Raw genomic sequence first — 17,375 nt, forward strand, 5'->3', positions numbered from 1 at the left:
CCCTTGGCAGAGCGCTGGAAAGAAGCTCAGCCCCCTGGCAGGCGAGTCCCTAAATACGTAGATGCAGCCCCGCCCAGGCACAGGCTCTGCCCACCAATCTGCAACTTGTCCAATCCGGTTGAGGGAGAGTAGGGTGTGTGACCACCCCCTGCGATCACATGACCCCTAAGAGGCTGGCCACAGCAGGGTGTGGCAAGCACAGGGCTTGGCCAGTTACAGAGGCCCTAAGGCCACTGGACCCCTGGGGTGCTGTGTCTCCAGAGGCCCTTCAGACTGGCGTGGCACCTCCTCAGTCTACACTAGCATGCGACTGGGATGAATGGAGACATTACTGGCACCTGCTCGAGCAAATGCATGAGTAACAGGATGTGTGTTGATCAAGTGATCAAGTGGTATCTTGGTTCGGTCATCCTGACACGTCAGAGTCAGGCTGAGGGGATGGTGGCGATTTTGGATTGTGGAAGCAAGTGGCTGCTAGGGGCTCTGCTTGGGAGGACACAGGCCAACTCTCCAATTTACCCAGTCTGTTCAGCCATGCATGGGTCCAAGCTTTTCTGCGGTTTTTGATCTCTTTCAAGATTTATTTAGGGGTCCTTGAAGCAAGGCCGGAGTAGTGCTTACAGGGTGCTGTGTAGTTAGTTCCAGGGATGACAGCCAGTGCTTCCGTGTGTATCAGGAAGTCAGCGGGGGTAGCCCATCTCAACTCCATGAATGCCAGGAGATTTCAGTCACAAAACCCACATATCAGAATTTTCAGCAGATCTTACCTTGGTGAGGTCCGTCCTGAGACGGTGGAGTCAGGACAGGAGTATGGCAGCGAATTTGGATTGTGGAAACAAGCAGCTGTTGGTAACTTCCTGTTGCTGTTCTGAAATCTGGACCCTTACTGAGGCAGTCAATGGGGTTACCTGGCTGAAGGGGGAATGCCGGTGACCACTGGCCACCAGGATTTTCAGATCCCTGAGTTCCCCTTTGGATCAGAAGATGGGCGGGTGAGCTGCTGTCTCAGTCTGATGGTCACACAACACACAAATCGCAGCCGGATGTTTTAAACACAGAAACCTTTAATCCTCACTGAAAACACAATAAACCAATAGGAAAGGGAATTACAGACAAGCCACATTCCCTCCCCATGCCAGGTCACAGGGCAGTGTGGTAGGGAACCCCCGTGGCAGTAGAGTTTGCACCCCATATTTCTCGAAATAAAAAGGAGCCCTGGGTTCTGACCCTCCCGATTTCATGTTCACTCTGGTTGCTCCAGATCAAGTGTGATCTGGGTGCTATCACTGAGTCACACAGTTCATGCTCCCAGAGAGGCGCCTCTATTCCCTTATTTTCTTCTTGCCCTCATGCTCACGTTCCTTGGGGCGGCTGCCATCTGAAGGTCTTTTAGAGGCACCGTGCTGATTGGCTTCTTCCAGAAACTTGTCCAAGCCAAAAGGATCTTCTTCAAACTGAACTGCTCCCTCTTGGCCTCGCTGCTTACTCTCTGGACAAGAAGACTTCTTCTCCGGAACAGATCTGTTGGTTCAGAGGACCTTGGGAGACACAGGGACCCAACCTGGCTGGGCATATGGGGCAAAAGCCTCCCAGCTACAGTCTGGCTGTGCTACAAGGGGCTTGGTCCTGATCTAGGTGGGGTTTTTCCTGGAGATTTTTTTCCTTTTGGGTCACACCTGGCGATGGACAGGGGTTACTCCTGGCTCTGCACACAGAAGTTACTCCTGGTGGTGCTCAGGGGACCATATGGGATGCTGGGAATCAAACCTGGGTCGGCCGCGTGTAAGGCAAAAGCTCTACCCGCTGTGCTATCTCTCCAGCCCCAAGGAGTTTTGCACAATAAAGTGAAGCTGGGTGTCTTGCAGGAAGGTTTAGGATACGCAGAGTGGTCAGCTGAGATGGAACTTCCCCCAGAAGCCTGCCAGGAGAAACTGAGGCCCGTCCTTGAGCCCCTGAAGTGGACAGAGAAAGAGCTCTGCAATTCCCATCAGGAGTCCCAACCCTCTCAGCTCTGATGGTTCAGCAGCTCTGGACCCACACGGTAGCCCCTTGGCTGCAGCCCAGAGGGAACTGACATCAGCGGGTCCCCTGTTTCCCAGACCCTCGATCATTCAGCTCCCCTGCCCTGACAGCCCCACCCAATCCGCTGCCAGAAGATTCCGAAGGCCTCAGTCTCTTTCCAGGGAGAAACATCCGGCTTGCCTCCTTTGTTCTTTTTAGTCAGATGACCCCAGAGTCCACTTCACTCTCTCTAGGTGATTTCATGAAGCAGATCGAGGGAATCCGAAGGAAGAGACCAGGGCCTCAGCAAGGACTGGGAAACTCATGGCCTGGCCGTGCACTGGACAGAGGGAGAGAGGGAGAGAGAGAGACAGAGAGAGAGAGAGAGGAATGATTCCTTGCAGAGCCAGGACTAACCTCTGAGATAGATCTTGGCAACCCCTGCCCTTGCAAACCGTGAGGCCGCAGCTTCCCCTTACACAGCTCCTGCTACTTTCCTAGCAACAGACTCCAACCAGGCCCACCTGGGTTTCTCCTACCTCGCCCGCCCACGTGGGAAGCTGGGCCCGGAGCCCCTGACCACAGAACCCTAGTTCTCGGGACTCCTGGACCCCAGCAGAGACAGGCCTGGAGCAGAGCAGCTGCCGCTGGTCCCTCAGGACTAGCCACAGCTCATGAGGCTTCATGTGGCAGCTGAACCCACACCTCACGGGTGCCCCACGCCCAAGGCCGCCTGCCCGGAGCTGACACCAGCAGCTTATCTCAACTGGCTAACTCTGAAGCCACCTCACCTTCCTACAGAAAGCAAAAAAAGAAAAAAGGAAAAAAAGAAAGGGGGAGCTGCAGAGGAGTCTGGGATTGTTCAGGACTGCCTTGAAGACTGAGATGAACAGGCCATGTGCATGCAAGATTCTCCCAGGACACTCAGCAAGGGTGTCTATTTTCATGCCCTGGAGGCACAGACAGGGTGTGGACACCAACTGGCCACGCCTTAGCCCCACCAGGTGACCCAGTCAGGTCCTGCCACACCCTGTCTGGCACCCACCCTCCAGTCTTGCATAAAAGCTCTTCCCCATCAGTAACTAGAAGAGCATCCCTGGAGCCTGTCCAGCTGAGTGCAGCCCACTGAGGCAGGGAGGCTACCTGGCTCAGCATGATGGATCCAAGCCTGTGGAGAGAAGGGGAGCTATTCAAAAAACGTGCTCTTTCTACTTCTGGTGTTGAAAACAGATCAGGAACTGCCAGCTCATCGTCATCGTCATCACCAAAGAAGAAGAAAGCAAAACTAGACCATGGAGGTTCATCAGGCGCTAAACAAAATTCTGATCATAGTAACAGATCATTGAACTTGAAAGCTTTTTCGGGAAGCTCTGGATATAAGTTTGGTCTTCTTGCGAAGATCGTGAACCACATGAAAACACGGCATCAGAGAGGAGACACACACCCTCACTTTGGAAGAAATTCTGGATGAAATACAGCATTTAGATATCGGACTCACACAGAGGCAGTGGCTTTCGAGTGAGACTTTAGTCAATAATCCCAAAATTGAAGCCATCAACGGGAAGTATGCCTTCAAGACCAAGCACATCCTGAAAGGTAGGAAGGGCCTGCTCCGGCTCTTACAGCAGCATGAGCAGCGAGGCTTGGGATGGATTCTTCTGGAAGACCTAGAGGAAGGACTTCCCAAGGCCCAGAAGGCTCTCAAGGCCTTAGGGGACCAGATACTATTTGTCAACCGACCTGATAAGAAGAAAATTGTTTTCTTCAACGATAAGAGCTGTGAATTGTCTATCGATGAGGACTTTCAGAAACTGTGGAGGAGTGTCCCTGTGGATTCCACGGATGAGGAGAACATTGCAAAGTACCTGAGGCATCGGGGTGTTTCCTCCATGCAGGGTTCCGGACCCAAGAAAGTGGCCCCTGTCCAGAGAAGGGCAAAGCCCGCTGTGCAGAAGAAGCGGCGCTGGAAGATGCAGAACGAGCACTTGGCGGGAGTGCTGAAGGAGTGCTCGAGCTCGGCGCCCAGGAAGTAGTGGCCGGTGCTGGCCAAGCTGAGTCACCCAGAGAATCACCAGCCCTGTTGGAGTCGTGACCTGGAGATGACCGCATTCCTGCTCACCTTCCTCCGACTGAGGAGAGGAGCATCTCACAGTCAAACCTTGGCAGGAGCCCGTGGGAAGCAACTGTGCTCCGGAAACCTGATCCTCTACGCTGAACCTTGGGAACTTCCTGGGGGAAGCTGCTGAGCTACAGGGGTCACCTGACCACGCAGCCCTGTGGACGTGGCATGGGGAGGGAACGGGAATTGAGTATAGCTAATCCTTTTTCCTACTGGCTTAGTATGTAGCGTGTTTTCAATTAGGAATAAAAGTTTCTCTGTTTAAACCATTTTGCTGGACTTTGTGTGTGGGTGACCATGAGACTGAGATGTCAGCTCCCCCACCCTTCTTCTGATCCTAAGGAACCTCTGAGATCTGAAAATCCTGGTCACCCGTTGGCCCAGTGTCCCACTGCACAGTATGCTTGACCTTGAGATTGTATAGTTTTCTCCTTAAAGTTTCAAAAGCAGGGGGCTGGAGTGATAGCACAGTGGGGAGGGCGTTTTTTGGCCTTACATGCATCAGACCTGGGTTAGATCCCCAGCATCCCATAGAGTCCCCCGAGATGTGCAAGGAGTAATTCCAGAGCACAGAGCCAGGAGAACCCCTGAGCATCACTGGGTGTGACCCAAAGGGCAAAAATAAATAAAAATTAAAATAAAAATATAATTTTTAAAAAGTTCAAAACAGAAATGAAATGATGACCTCTTTGGAGGGAATGGGACTGCCACAAGCATGGACCATCCTGAGGGTCACTGGAACCATCTAAGCCTCAAGCTGTCTTGTTTCATGACCTGGAAACACCCATGCCCATTGGCCATGTGCCCAGGGAGGGACCTGACACCACTTTTTTCCAAAGAGGAACATCCCGCTTCCTATCTGTGATGCAGATTAGAATGAACTTGCTTTAGAGACCCTACTCTTTAGACCTCTACCTCAACAGAAACTAGGTATGTGCTCTGGAAAGGTCCGGCAGAGTCTGGATTAGCAGCACTGCTGCAATGACTCCCCTCAGGTTCTTTTGAACCCAAGCAAGAGAAGCCGATGGACTGCGAGATGACCGGTGTTATGGCTCTATCATGTGTCCCTGGAAGTCAGCCAAAGGCCTCTCTGCAGCTGACCCCTGGGAAGGGGCAGCAGCGTGATGCTGATTGCCTGTGCCCTGTGGGAACAGGGATTGGGGGTGACCACTCAGGTCACCTACTTAGGTCAACAGGGTATGTGATGGGGACCTTGAGGTCTAATCATCTGGCCCCTCCCAAGTTACTTCTTATCTGTGACAAAGTAACTCATTCCATAGACAGGATGGCTCCTGGGGTAGCTTCAGAGTCTTTCATTGGAAGGAGTTGGCCAGAATTTCCATAAAATTAGTCCCCGATGTCCTGCTCTCCCGTGGGACAGAGGTGTGTGCCAAGGACAACCTTCCCATGGCACTGCAGTCCTTAATGTTCAACCTCAGGAGAGACAAAGGCACAACGTCAGAGGTTCTTTTTTCAAGAGGATGGGCATCTTCAAGCTGTCCCACACAACTCTAGTAATTAAAACATCATGGTACAGGAAAAAGGACTGACTCAGATCAGTGGGTTAGAATTGAAAATTCAGAGCCAGATCCTCAGGTATACAGACAGCTAATCTGATCAAGGAGCAGAAGATGTGAGTAGAACAAGGAAAGCCTCTTCAACAAGTGATGTTGAGAAAACTGGCCAGCCACATGCCAAAAAAATAAACCCAGGCCCCTTTCTAACACAATACACAAAAGTAAGTCGAAATCAATTAGACTTGAATTGAGAAGATCTTAGGAGAACATGAGTGGAACTCTCCATGACATTGGCGCTAGATGCATCTCTATGGAGTCAAGGCATTGACCAAACAAAAAGAGCAAATATAAACAAGTGGGACTACATTCAAAAGCTTCTGAATTCAAGGGAAGTGGTGCCCAAAATACAGACACTCCAGGGAGCTGGAGGGAAGGGGCCCCTAAGACAAGCAGAATCTCTGTGCTGAGCCCTCTGGTGACCCTGCTCACACAGAGGCTCAGAGAGAGACAGTGGGACAAAGAGCAGCAGGGGTTCCCCAAGGAGCCCAGAGGGCTCTGCCAACAAGGGACCAGGAAAGAGCTGAGGGCCTGTCAGTCTATTCTGGGTCACCCAACCCCCCTTCGCCTCCCTGCAGAAAGGGGGAGCCGAAGATAAGTCTGGGATTATTCTGAACCATCCTGAGGAGTGAGATTAACAGGCCATGACCATGTAAGGCTCTCCCAAGACACACAGCAGAAATATTCTTTTTTCATTCCCTGGAGGTACAGAGAGAGTGTGGACACCACGCTGGGCCTAACCAGTGACGCAAGCAGGTCCTGACACACCCTGTCTGGCACCCACCTTCCTCACTTTCGTAAAAGCCCTTACCCCTCCAGAAGTGGAAGAGCATCCCTTTGAAAGCATCCCTCTGAGAGGTTCCCTCTGAGACGGTACCTTGGAGAGCACCCGTCTGAGTGTGTCCCTCTGAGACCTTCCCTCTGAGACTATCTGAGACTGGGAAGTTGCTGCATTGCTCCAGGAAAGCCCAAGATGAGGGTGCGACTGAGTGCTGGTGCCCGTGGGGCACAGAAGAAGGGCAGCACTCTGTTTTTGACTGGCCCTCCCTGGTCCTCCCTGCAAGCCAACAGGAACATAAAACTGGCAACCCAGCTTCCCCTGTTGGAGTCAGCCCTGCAAGCAGTCATGATTTCGGGCCCAGGTACACTTAGGAAACAGCTGCGTGTCATTTCACATGGTACTTCTCGGGAAAGCAGCCTGACTATGCCCCCCGGAGTCCTCAGAGGATGAGAATGGAGCGTGTCTGTTCTCTCCAAAAACCTAGGAGCAAGTGGCAACTCCTGAGGCCTGGGAGGAAGATCCCCCGAGAGACCCTCAGCTCCAGAGTCTGCAGAACTGCATCACTGAGGATGCAGAAACGCGATTAGCTCGACATCGGAAAACTGTGGAAGCAGGAGGAGCAGGAGAAAGGGACTCAGAGGTAGAGAAGGACAGGCCGGGCATGTGGCATAGGCAGACAGCAGTGAAGGACACGACGAGGGTTCGGATGAGGTGGACAGGTGCACCCCCTTCCCAAGCCCATCTTGGTCTCAAAGAAGGACCGAGGGGCAGTTTCAGAACATGAGGCCCTGATACAGAGGGCGTGGGTGACCCCCCCCAGCCTGTGGTTGTGACCAACAGTTTGTGATGAAAGCTGTCTGGTCCAACAATCTGAAATGAACTAGAATGTCCCAGGTCTTAAAGGCACAAATTGCCACCGACGCCTTCATCCCTTTGGGTCGGGCTGAGATTTGCCCAGGGGTCCCGTCAGTCCCACCTCTGGCAGCTCTCTCTGGACCCACCGTGTCTTCACAAAAGCAGAATCTGAGAAACAGCATCTTCTAGGCATATTCCATCATTGGATGCCCACCTGTGCTGCCAGGAGGGAACTCACCTAGGTTTGTGTAACGGTTTGCATGCAAAGTAACAGAGACGGGACATTCTGGCTCTTTTTTTTTAACTTTTATTACTGAAATACCATGAGGTACAGTTGTAGACTTTTTTTTTGTAGAAATTTTTGCGCTTGGGTTTCAGTTATACAATGATTGAGTATCTATCCCTCCCCCAGTGCCCATTCCCCACCTCCAAGGCTCCCAGCATCCCTCCCACCCCACCCCTGTGGCAGGGCATTCCCTTTTGTTTTCTCTCTCCTTTTCGGGGCTGTGGTTTGCAAAAGAGGCATTGAGTAGCAATCATGTTCGGTCTACAGTCTACTGTCATCACACATCTCCCATCCTGAGAGGAACCTCCCAACACCCTTTACTTGGTGCTTCCCTCTCTATCTGAGCTGCCTTCTCCCCCAGCATGTGTGGCTGGAATCTAAGCCATGGAGTGAACCTCCTGGTACTTATCTCGGCTATCATTCTGGCTCTTTAATCTGACCATTCTCCAGGTCCCAAGTCACTATTTTGTTCTCAAGTTTCTATTTCTAGGAATATGGTACAGCTCCCCTACTACAGTGCATTGCCAAGGTGCAAATCCGGGTGTCCTAAAGATCCTCCCATGTCTGTCCCTAGTTTCCAATCTCCTTTTTGTCCCTCCAGAATGACCACTCTCCCGGACTATTACCAGGCATTCTTGCTGCCAGCCCTTTGCCGCTTCAGATGGGTATTTACAGTCTGGCCTAGTGCTTCCTCACAGAATAGCTTCTCGGGTGCCCGAATGTCCACCCAAACCAGCCCAGCAGAGGTTTTGTGTGTGTCCTTTTGTGATTTGGTTCCAATCTCCCCTGGTGTTCTTGTCCTGTGTCAGAACAAGATGACGACAACAGCTGTTTTCTGCGGGCTCATTTGTAACTGTAGGAAAGGGTAGAGACGGCCTGGGCCAGTCCCCATGCACCGGGGACACTGTGCAGCCCAGTGAAGGGGCCCTTAGCAAGAGCGACTTCTTCACAGTTCAGGAGGTCCAAGGGCCATATTCTTCTTCTGAGATAAGCATGCCGAATTTGGAGCCAGACATTAAGAGTTTGCAGGTCAAAGCTTTAGCATTCCTTTTTTCCAACTCCATAAACAAAACCTTATAAAAACAAGTCCTTGAGAAACACAAAGCCAATCATTCATTGAAGGGACTTCTGGAGGAAGGAAAACACATACTTGAAGAGTGTTCAACTCAGAAGGCACAGTATAATCAATGAGAAATCAGAGATGAAAAATGGTCCTCTCTGTCCCCAAGATGAGCCTGGGCTATTTTTTTTTGCCTCCGACGTATAAGCATTTTATGTTTACATTAAAATTTTTAGTACCCTATGAAGGCATAGACCTTCCTCCTGGGGAATTTGACTGTGAGGAAATCTCTGCCAATGTGCCAATCTCAGTTGTCTTTGTGAGATCACTTCCTGAATCCATCAATAAATGCTTTAAATGCAACCTTCACTCTGCCCTTGGGATTTCCTGGAAACTTTCTCGTCTGCATTGTAATGCATGACCTGGACTCTCATCTTCATGCTGGGAGGCAGCAGCAAGAATGGAGAGCAAGTGGTAGGCCTCCACGGGCGAGGACTCAGCTCAGCTCAGGTCTGGAGGGTTGGGCACACAGCAGGGGGAGGAGAGAGTGTCCCTTCTGAGTTGTTTTCCCTCGGTGTGTTGTTTCATTTGTTTATACGGAAGGAGGGTTTGTTCGGGATGTTAAAGGGCTCTTTGGAGATGTGCCTCTGGGTCGTCTATCTGCGCACTTGGATCTTTCTCCAATAGATCCTGGCCACAGTTAATGAGAATTCATGGCCAAGAGTGAACCACCAAGGACCAGATGTGGTCACATCGCTGGAAATGAAGTCCAGTGAATGGAGCAGCTGTCCCAACCCCTGAGGAGGTACACTAGGGGTCATCCTGATGGCCACCGGAGCCTCAGATCAGGAGGCAACACCTAGAAGCCTTCTCGGGGCTTTAACATTCCAATTCACAAAAGTTAAAATAATAATAATAATAAAATTTGGAAAAAAAACACCAACACAATTCTGATTCCAATCACTAATCCTTACAAGCTAATGGGAAGGACTCCCATGCTTTTCTGTAGACGTGGAAGAGCAGAACCACCTCTGTTGGGGTCCTCACGGCAGAGGGAGAGGTAGAGTGAGAAACGGGAGTGCTGGGCTTGATCCCCAGCAACTCAGGGTCCCCGAGTGTGGCACTCCTCCCACCAGGACGATCATTGATGGGGCCTGAGAGATGGTTCAGCCTGGAGGGCACTGGCCTTGCATGCCCAGGACCCTGGTTAGATTCCTGGCATCCCATATGGTCCCCAAGCACCACCAGGAGTGATTCCTGAGTAAAGAGCGAGGGATGAACCCTGAACATTGGCAGGTGTGACCCGAACAACCATGTTCAGCTGAATAAGTCAGAGGAGAAGGAGAAAATCACGGAACGTAACTCCTCTCTGGGTGACAGAGAAAAGACACGGGATTAGACAGTATCTGGTTATACAGTTCCTTGGTCTTGCCTAGACTAGGAGTGACACAGGACGCGCCCATCAAAACCAACCATGTTCACATGATTGTACTCACTAGGTTCCAGTCTAAGCACCCCCAATGGAGCCTGTTTCATCCACACAGGGCTGGAATATTGTGCGATAGGGCTTAGATTAGCTCATCCTCCCACCGGGAGAGATATTTATATGCAGACCCAGGTACGCGTGTGTGCCAATGTGAAGGAAACAACCCCGCCGGCAAGGTAAGCTACATTCCAGCCAATGGCATGCCAATTCGTGCAGCTATTTTCCAATCAAGTCGTTCTATTTAAATATCACACCGGTGCTCTGTGAGGCCAGAGGCTTGGGCCTCACCGAAACAAGGACAGGTCATAGGACACTGTGCTCACCTTCAGGTCAAGGCACAGAGACACGGGACAAGGAAGCCTGCTGCTAATTTCATTACACTCTGATTTGCTTAATCACAAGTTTCCACTTTATTAATAAAAGTTTTCATTTATTAAGCACTGCTATGGGGCTAACCTTTTGTCCGTTCATTTCATGAATTATCTTATTTAATTCTCGTATCGGCTCCATCAGCCCCATTTTACATCAGAGGAACCTGATTGAAAGAAGATGAATTCACATGCCCAAGGTCAGACAGCTTGTGCATGGCAACACAGTTTTTTGTCCCGGGAATTCTTTTCCAGAGACCATAATTAACATGTCTAATTTGCCCAGTAAAGGACACAGGGAAGAGAGGGAGGCATATTGCTGCAATAAATAAATAAGTTCATGCCTAAATGATTAACTGATGGATAAATTATTTGAAAATTACCAAAACGTTGCCATAAGAGTCATTAGCATGCAGAGTCAGCTCTTGCTTCCTGTGGACGAATCTGAGTCGCACCAACACCTCCCCACTGATGGCTGCCAGTCCGAATCTCTGCAGTTGCTAATTTGCTGGGTAAGTTCTGCACTGGAAGCCAGGAAGGGCCTGGGGAAAGGAGCTGGGACGCATGTCAGATGTTCTGTGGATTGACATGGTCCTGAGGGGTGGATCCGCTGCTGCACTGTAGGGCTGTCCAGCCTGCTTCCTCGTACACAGGGCTTACAAACTCAGCTCCCGGTTCAGGAATCCTCCCCATGATGCCTGGAGAGTGTCCAGAGTGATCCGAGTGGTCGAGACAAATACAGTCTAGTACGAGTCTTAGGAAGTGAAGTCAGTGATACAAGCAAATCCTCTGTCCTTCTTCTGAGGTATAAAATAACCTCTAAATCACTCTTTCATTTACCAGACCCAGAGAACCTTCTTATACTGAAGGTTCTGACACAGTTCTGAAACCAGAGAGCTGTTCGAAGAGACTCAGCGAGGAAAACTAGGAGGAACTTTGAGTTCACAAGGAAGTACATTCTCTGGCTCCATAGCTGCTACTGTAGGCCGGGGGGTACTCTGCGCATAGTGCCCTTGCCTGTGGCCACTGATGCTGTTGGGGCCTCATAGTGTCCCTTCACTCAAAGAAAACCATTTCTGGAAGCCCTGACTCCTGGTACTTGTAGATGCCAACATGGGGAGCTGTAAACAAGTCAGGGTCACACTGAATTCAGCTGAGTCCTGACCCAACACAGCTGGGCTGTCGAACAGGGTAAACGGACAGGGCCTCCTGTGAGGCAAGACAGACAGAGGGGCTGCGCGCTGGACAGTATAGGGGCCAGGCCCTCGCACTGTGTGTGTTGTGATACTGATTGTATCCCTGGCACCACATTTGGTCCCTAGAGCACAGGGCCTGGAGTAGCCCCTGAGAGTTTCCAAGTGTGGCCCCCAAACTAGGCTAAAACAAGAAACTCCAAGGATCCAGATGGTACTGGAAGCTTCCTGAAAAGCATTGGACTAAGTCCCCTCCCTCCCCTGCAGCCGGCCCAAGCCAAGCCCTTCCTGTGTGGGAGTGGATGGAGGAAGAGGCCCTTCCAGGTAGAGGGAGACGCTGTGCTCAGAGGCTGGAGACGCACCTGCTCCCTGGCCTGGCCCTCCTGCACCAAGAGGGCTGCTCGGGCAGATGGACCGGAGTCGCGGGAAAGCCGCTGCTTGGCTGCCTGATGAGCTCCTTTTGCCTGCTCACACCCCCTCCTTGCCAGCTTTGTTAAGTGCCATCTCCCTTGGCTTCAGTGGACAGCGTTATCTCTGCCCCCGGGCACCTGAATACTAGTTTTTTCTTTTGCAAATATGCAAACATTTCTCCACTTTCTAGTGCCTGTGACCCGGACCCATGTTCCAGCCCCTGACCTCCTCAGTTGCTGCTGTTTTCTTTGCTGCCACAGGCTCAGGAGGGGGCAAGGGGCTCCCCTGAGACCCTGAAACGCAGTGACACAGAGGGAGGGATCGGGAGGAACCCAGATTAGGCGCCACATCTGAGTGGGGTCCCCATTGTTTGGAGGGCGTGTGGGGGTGTGGACAGAGGGAACAGGTCCTGGGTGGGGCGTGTGATGGTTCTGCCTCTGGCCAGGGCTGAGAGTCCCGACAACCATGGCTGGAGCCCACTTTTCACCAAAACAAACACACAATAGACCAGCAAGATGGCTTAAACAGAGAAACATTTATTCCTAAATGAAAACGCATGAAACCGATAGGAGAGGATTATACACAGGTCACATTTGCTCCCTGTGCCATGTCCCAGAGCCTTGTGTAGGGGACCCCCATGGCAGCAGAGTGTGCCACCCCATAGTTCTCGAAATGAATAGTAGTCCTAGGTCCTGACCCTCCAGATTTAGTTTTTATTCCTGTTACTCCCAAATCAAATGTTGCCGTATGAGACTTGCCTCCTTCCCTGAGTAACACAGTTCATCCCCCCAAAGAGGCGCCTCTATTCCATTCTTCTCTTCTTGCTTTCGCGCTCACGTTCCTTGGGACAGCTGCTATCTGAAGGTCTTTTGGAGCCACTGTGTTGTTTGACTTCTAGAAACTTGTCCAAGCCAAAAGGATCCTCTTCGAACTGAACTGGTTCCTCTCGGCCTCACTGCCAAGGATCTGAACCAGAAAACTCCTTATTGGGAACAGATCCTAGGAACTTTCTTCTGGCTTCGAGGTCACCACCATCCGTGCCCTTGTCTGAATTTTTGCTGGGCCTAAAAAGGCTGGGGGCCCTACCTTTGCCACCTCTCCATGCTTGGTCATAAACGTTGTATATTTCATCTTCTCCTGCTGCAAAACCGCTGTCCATCCCCTCGGTTTGGTTGAAGAGCCTCTGGTCGGACTGAACACCACAGGAAGGCCGAGGGTTGGCCACACTGAGAGCAGTCACTTCACTGAAATCTCGGTTTTCATGAAGTTTAGGCCTTTTCCTGAGCACTGCCCCGGAAAGATTGCAGTCATGCCGTCTCTCTTTCTGCCTGTGATCCCGGATCTCATCCCTCTCGCGTGCCTCTCTGTCCTCCTTCTCAACGTGGGGTTTGAGGCCAGCTCTCCTCCTCTGGCTCACTGGGCCATTTCTCTGAGCATCTCCTCACGTTTCTCCTTTTCTCTCTGAGCCATCTTTCTCTCTACCCGAGCACACATTTCCACAGCTCCACGAGCCTTCCAGTCGGCGATGTACAGCGCTTCTGCCAGCCGGGCAAAGTTCTCACTGATGCGCACGGTCTGCACTCCCCTTCCATCGGCAGCCAGGCGCTTGTCTAAGGGAACTGTGTAACCCCTCGCGTTCTTCCAGTTGGAAATACAAGGAGGAATCTTCCATGCTTGTTGCTCCTTCATGGTCATCTTCCGTCTGGGGGAATGCATGACGGGTGTAGGAGGAGAAGGTGGTCCCCGAGGAATTTTCTTATTAATTTTGAATCTCGGAGGCTCCATGGGATCTTTCTGCATTTGCATCACATGGATGACCCTCTGTTTGGCTCCTGCATTGAAAGCTGCTCCTTGCTGAGCTGAAGTGTCTCGGATATTCTGAGCAGGAGCCCACTTGTCAGCCTCTCGGGGAGGCATGGTGGCAGCCAGCTTCTGAGACACAGACCTCTCGAAGGCTGGTCTGGTCTTTTCTGTTATCTCTCGAATGTCTTCTTCATCGGGTCTCTGGAGGTCTGGGTCATCTGCCTTCGAGGCTTCTTTCGGCACCTGGTCACAGTACTTGCTGTAAATGACCTTGTCTTTGGGCTGTCCTTGTCGAGCAATCGCATCATACTTGATCATTCCTTCAGCGTCCACCTGAACGGCCAGTGCATTTGACAGCTTTTCCTTCTTCCCATAGCCAGTGGATACTGGGCCACGTGCATCTCTGGAAAAGCACCTCCATCTCCAAAGTCCTCTAATAAGCGAGGTATCCAACCGTTCCTGTACCCATATGCTGGAGGCTCTCTTCGGGAGGAAACCAGTGAGGTCTTTGGGGACTTCTGGGATCTTCCCTTTTCCTCAGCCTCAGGCTGGTCCTGAGCTAGCTGAGTTGGGGCAGGTAAAAGGCTGCTGAGCGCCATCTTCTCTGGCTTCTCCCAGTGCAAGCGAGCTCTTCAGGGTCTCTCTGGATTCTCCTGAGCTCCCGAGCTTTCTGAGTCTCGTGTTTCTCCTGGTCACTGTCCCTGTTCAGTGATGAATGCTTCCAGGATGGCCGGGTCACTCTGCTTCTGCTGCAGATGCTCTCAGAAGGACGTGCTGAAGCAGAAGCTCTCAGAGGGATGCTCTTCCACTTGTGGTACGGGAAGTGCTTTTATGCAAGCCTGGAGGGTGGGTGCCAGACAGGGTGTGGTAGGACCTCTCTGGGTCACTAGGTCAGGCTAGGGTGGGACCAGCCTGGTGTCCACACCCTGTCTGTGCCTCCAGGGAATGAAAAAAGAAGACTCCTGCTGTGTGTCCTGGGAGAACTCAACATCAGGATCACTTAATCACTTAACTTACCGTTAGTCGTCGATTTGTTCGAGCGGGCACCAGTAACGTCTCCATTTGTCCCTGTCGCGTGCTAGTGTAGCCCAATGGCATCTGTTCGCTCCGGGAACATGATGGGCCTCAATCCGATCGTTCATGATCTTGACGAAGAAGTCTGACCATCTGGTAGGTGGGCGGCCACGCGGTCTCTTGACATCCCGTGGAATCCAATCAGTAACAGCTCTAGTCCAACGGTCGTCTTTAAATCTCATTACGTGACCAGCCCATCTGATTTTCGACACCTTGGCAAATGAGACAGCGTCCCTGATCCTTGATCGTCGATGGATGTCAGAACTCCGGATTCATTCTCTCATTTGAGTGAAACGTGATATTCCAAGCATAGCTCTTTCTATTCTTCTTTGGGAGACCTGAATAGCCTTCTCATCTTGTTTGCGTAGGGCCCAGGTCTCTGAGGCATATGTTAATGCAGGAAGAACAGTGGAGTCAAAGAGATGTGCCCGGAGCCGGAGGTTCTTCGTCCTCTTAGCTATTTCTTCGACGTTCTTGAAGGCGTTCCAAGCCGCTCTCTTCCTCCTGCGCAGCTCGGGTGCCAGGTCATTTCTCATGTTGACCTCTCGACCTAGGTACACATAGCTCTTGCATTCGGAGATGGTCGTTCCATTGAGAGCGAATGGGGCGTCAGGAACAAGGCTGTTTCTCATAAACATTGTCTTCGTAAGATTCAGCTCTAGTCCTACCTTTCCACACTCACGGTCAAAGTCGGCCAGCATTTGTGCCGCTTGGCTGATGTTTGGTGTTATTAAAACAATGTCATCAGCAAAGCGGAGGTGGTGTAGTTGCCGACCATCTATCTTCACTCCCATTCCTTCCCATTCCAGTCGTCGCATGATGTTCTCGAGGGTGGCACTGAAGAGTTTCGGTGAAATGGTATCACCCTGCCGCACCCCTCTCTTGACATCAACGATCACTTCTTTGTAAAATGGTGAGATCCTGGTAGTGAATCCGCAATACAGCTCACGGAGGATCCTGATGTATTGGGCTTGAATGCCCTGATTGGCTAGGGCTTCAATGACCGCTTCCGTCTCAACAGAATCAAAGGCCTTCTTTAAATCAATGAACGTTAAGCAGAGCGGCATCTTGAACTCCCGAGAAACCTCAATGAGCTTGGTTATCGTGTGGATATGGTCGATGGTGCTGAATCCTTTGCAGAACACTGCTTGCTCGCATGGTTGTCCTTCATCTAGTGTTCTGCCAATCCTATTCAGGATGACTCGAGTGAACAACTTGTAGATGACAGACAATAGGCAGATCGGGCGATAGTTGCCAATGTCATGGATGTCTCCCTTCTTGAACAGTAGTACGGTCTTGCTGGTTTTCCATTGGGACGGAACCTTGCATTCAGACAGGTAGCGAGTGAAGAGCCGAGCCAGTGTATTGATGAGTACTGACGGCAGGTTCTTCAGGTGTTCAGGTCTGACCTTGTCCGGGCCGGGTGCTGTTTGTTTCTTTACCGACGAAATGGCGTGTCAGATTTCGGAAGGGAGAACGTTGGGAACGACATATCCATCCTGTGGAATTTAGTATGTCGGCAAGTGGACATGGCTATCGAAGAGATTTGAGTAGAAGTCATGGATAATCTTCTCCATTGCCGTTCTGGAGGATGTGATGGAACCATCAGGACGTCGGAGGGCAGTCATCTTGGTCTTATAGTTGGCGAAGGACAGGCGGGCGTTACGAATACTTTTCCCGGCTTCTGCCGCATCTACCAGTACTTCTGCTCTTCTCTCTGAGGTCTTCCTTGATCTCATCTTTGCACTGCTTTGCAAGCTCGGACGTTAGCTTGCGGTTGCCTGAGGCATGCGCCAAACCACGCTGGCGAATTAGCTCAAGAGTTTTCGAAGATAGGCGACTTTTTGTGGCTATCTCTCTCTTGGCGTTCCTCACACATTCATGGAGGTGCTGAACCAGTCGATCGTATTCCTCGTCAATGTTGTCAACAATGGCATCTTGCCATGTTGCCGCAATAGTACCAAAGAGTTCCCAGTTGGTGGTCATTCTGGGAGTTCTCTTTTTGAACTTTGCAGCCCTTTCTCCCCGCTCTGTGAAGTAGAATTTTGCACGAAGGAGACGGTGGTCCGATCCCGTTCGAAATTTTGGGACAACAGCAACATCAGTCAGGCAGAACCGTCAATTGAATATGATGTGGTCTATTTCGTTGTGGAATCGTCCACCGGGAGACTCCCATGTCCATCGTTTAGATTCTGAGAAAGGAGAGGCCGACAAAATCTCAAGGCCGACCTAGGCTGCCACAACGAAGGAAGACAAAAATGATCGTCTGTGCTTTCAATGCACGTACGCTAGCATCAGATGCATCCATCGAGGACCTGATGGTACAAGCGCGAATGATCAAGTATGACATCATTGGTCTGACCA

At 51.2% G+C, this 17,375-nt stretch overlaps 2 pseudogenes; one reads left to right on the forward strand and one right to left on the reverse strand.

Annotated features, from left to right (window-relative positions):
• Positions 1-3,157: 3,157 nt before the first annotated feature.
• On the forward strand, positions 3,158-4,034 carry LOC130020382 (general transcription factor IIE subunit 2-like; annotated as a pseudogene).
• Positions 4,035-12,936: 8,902 nt separating this feature from the next.
• Positions 12,937-14,536, reverse strand: LOC130020356 (SNW domain-containing protein 1-like; annotated as a pseudogene).
• Between the last annotated feature and the right edge of the window lie 2,839 nt (positions 14,537-17,375).

This window comes from Sorex fumeus, unplaced genomic scaffold (assembly GCF_029834395.1).
Source record: "Sorex fumeus unplaced genomic scaffold, SorFum_2.1 ptg000011l, whole genome shotgun sequence".
Lineage (NCBI taxonomy): Eukaryota > Metazoa > Chordata > Mammalia > Eulipotyphla > Soricidae > Sorex > Sorex fumeus.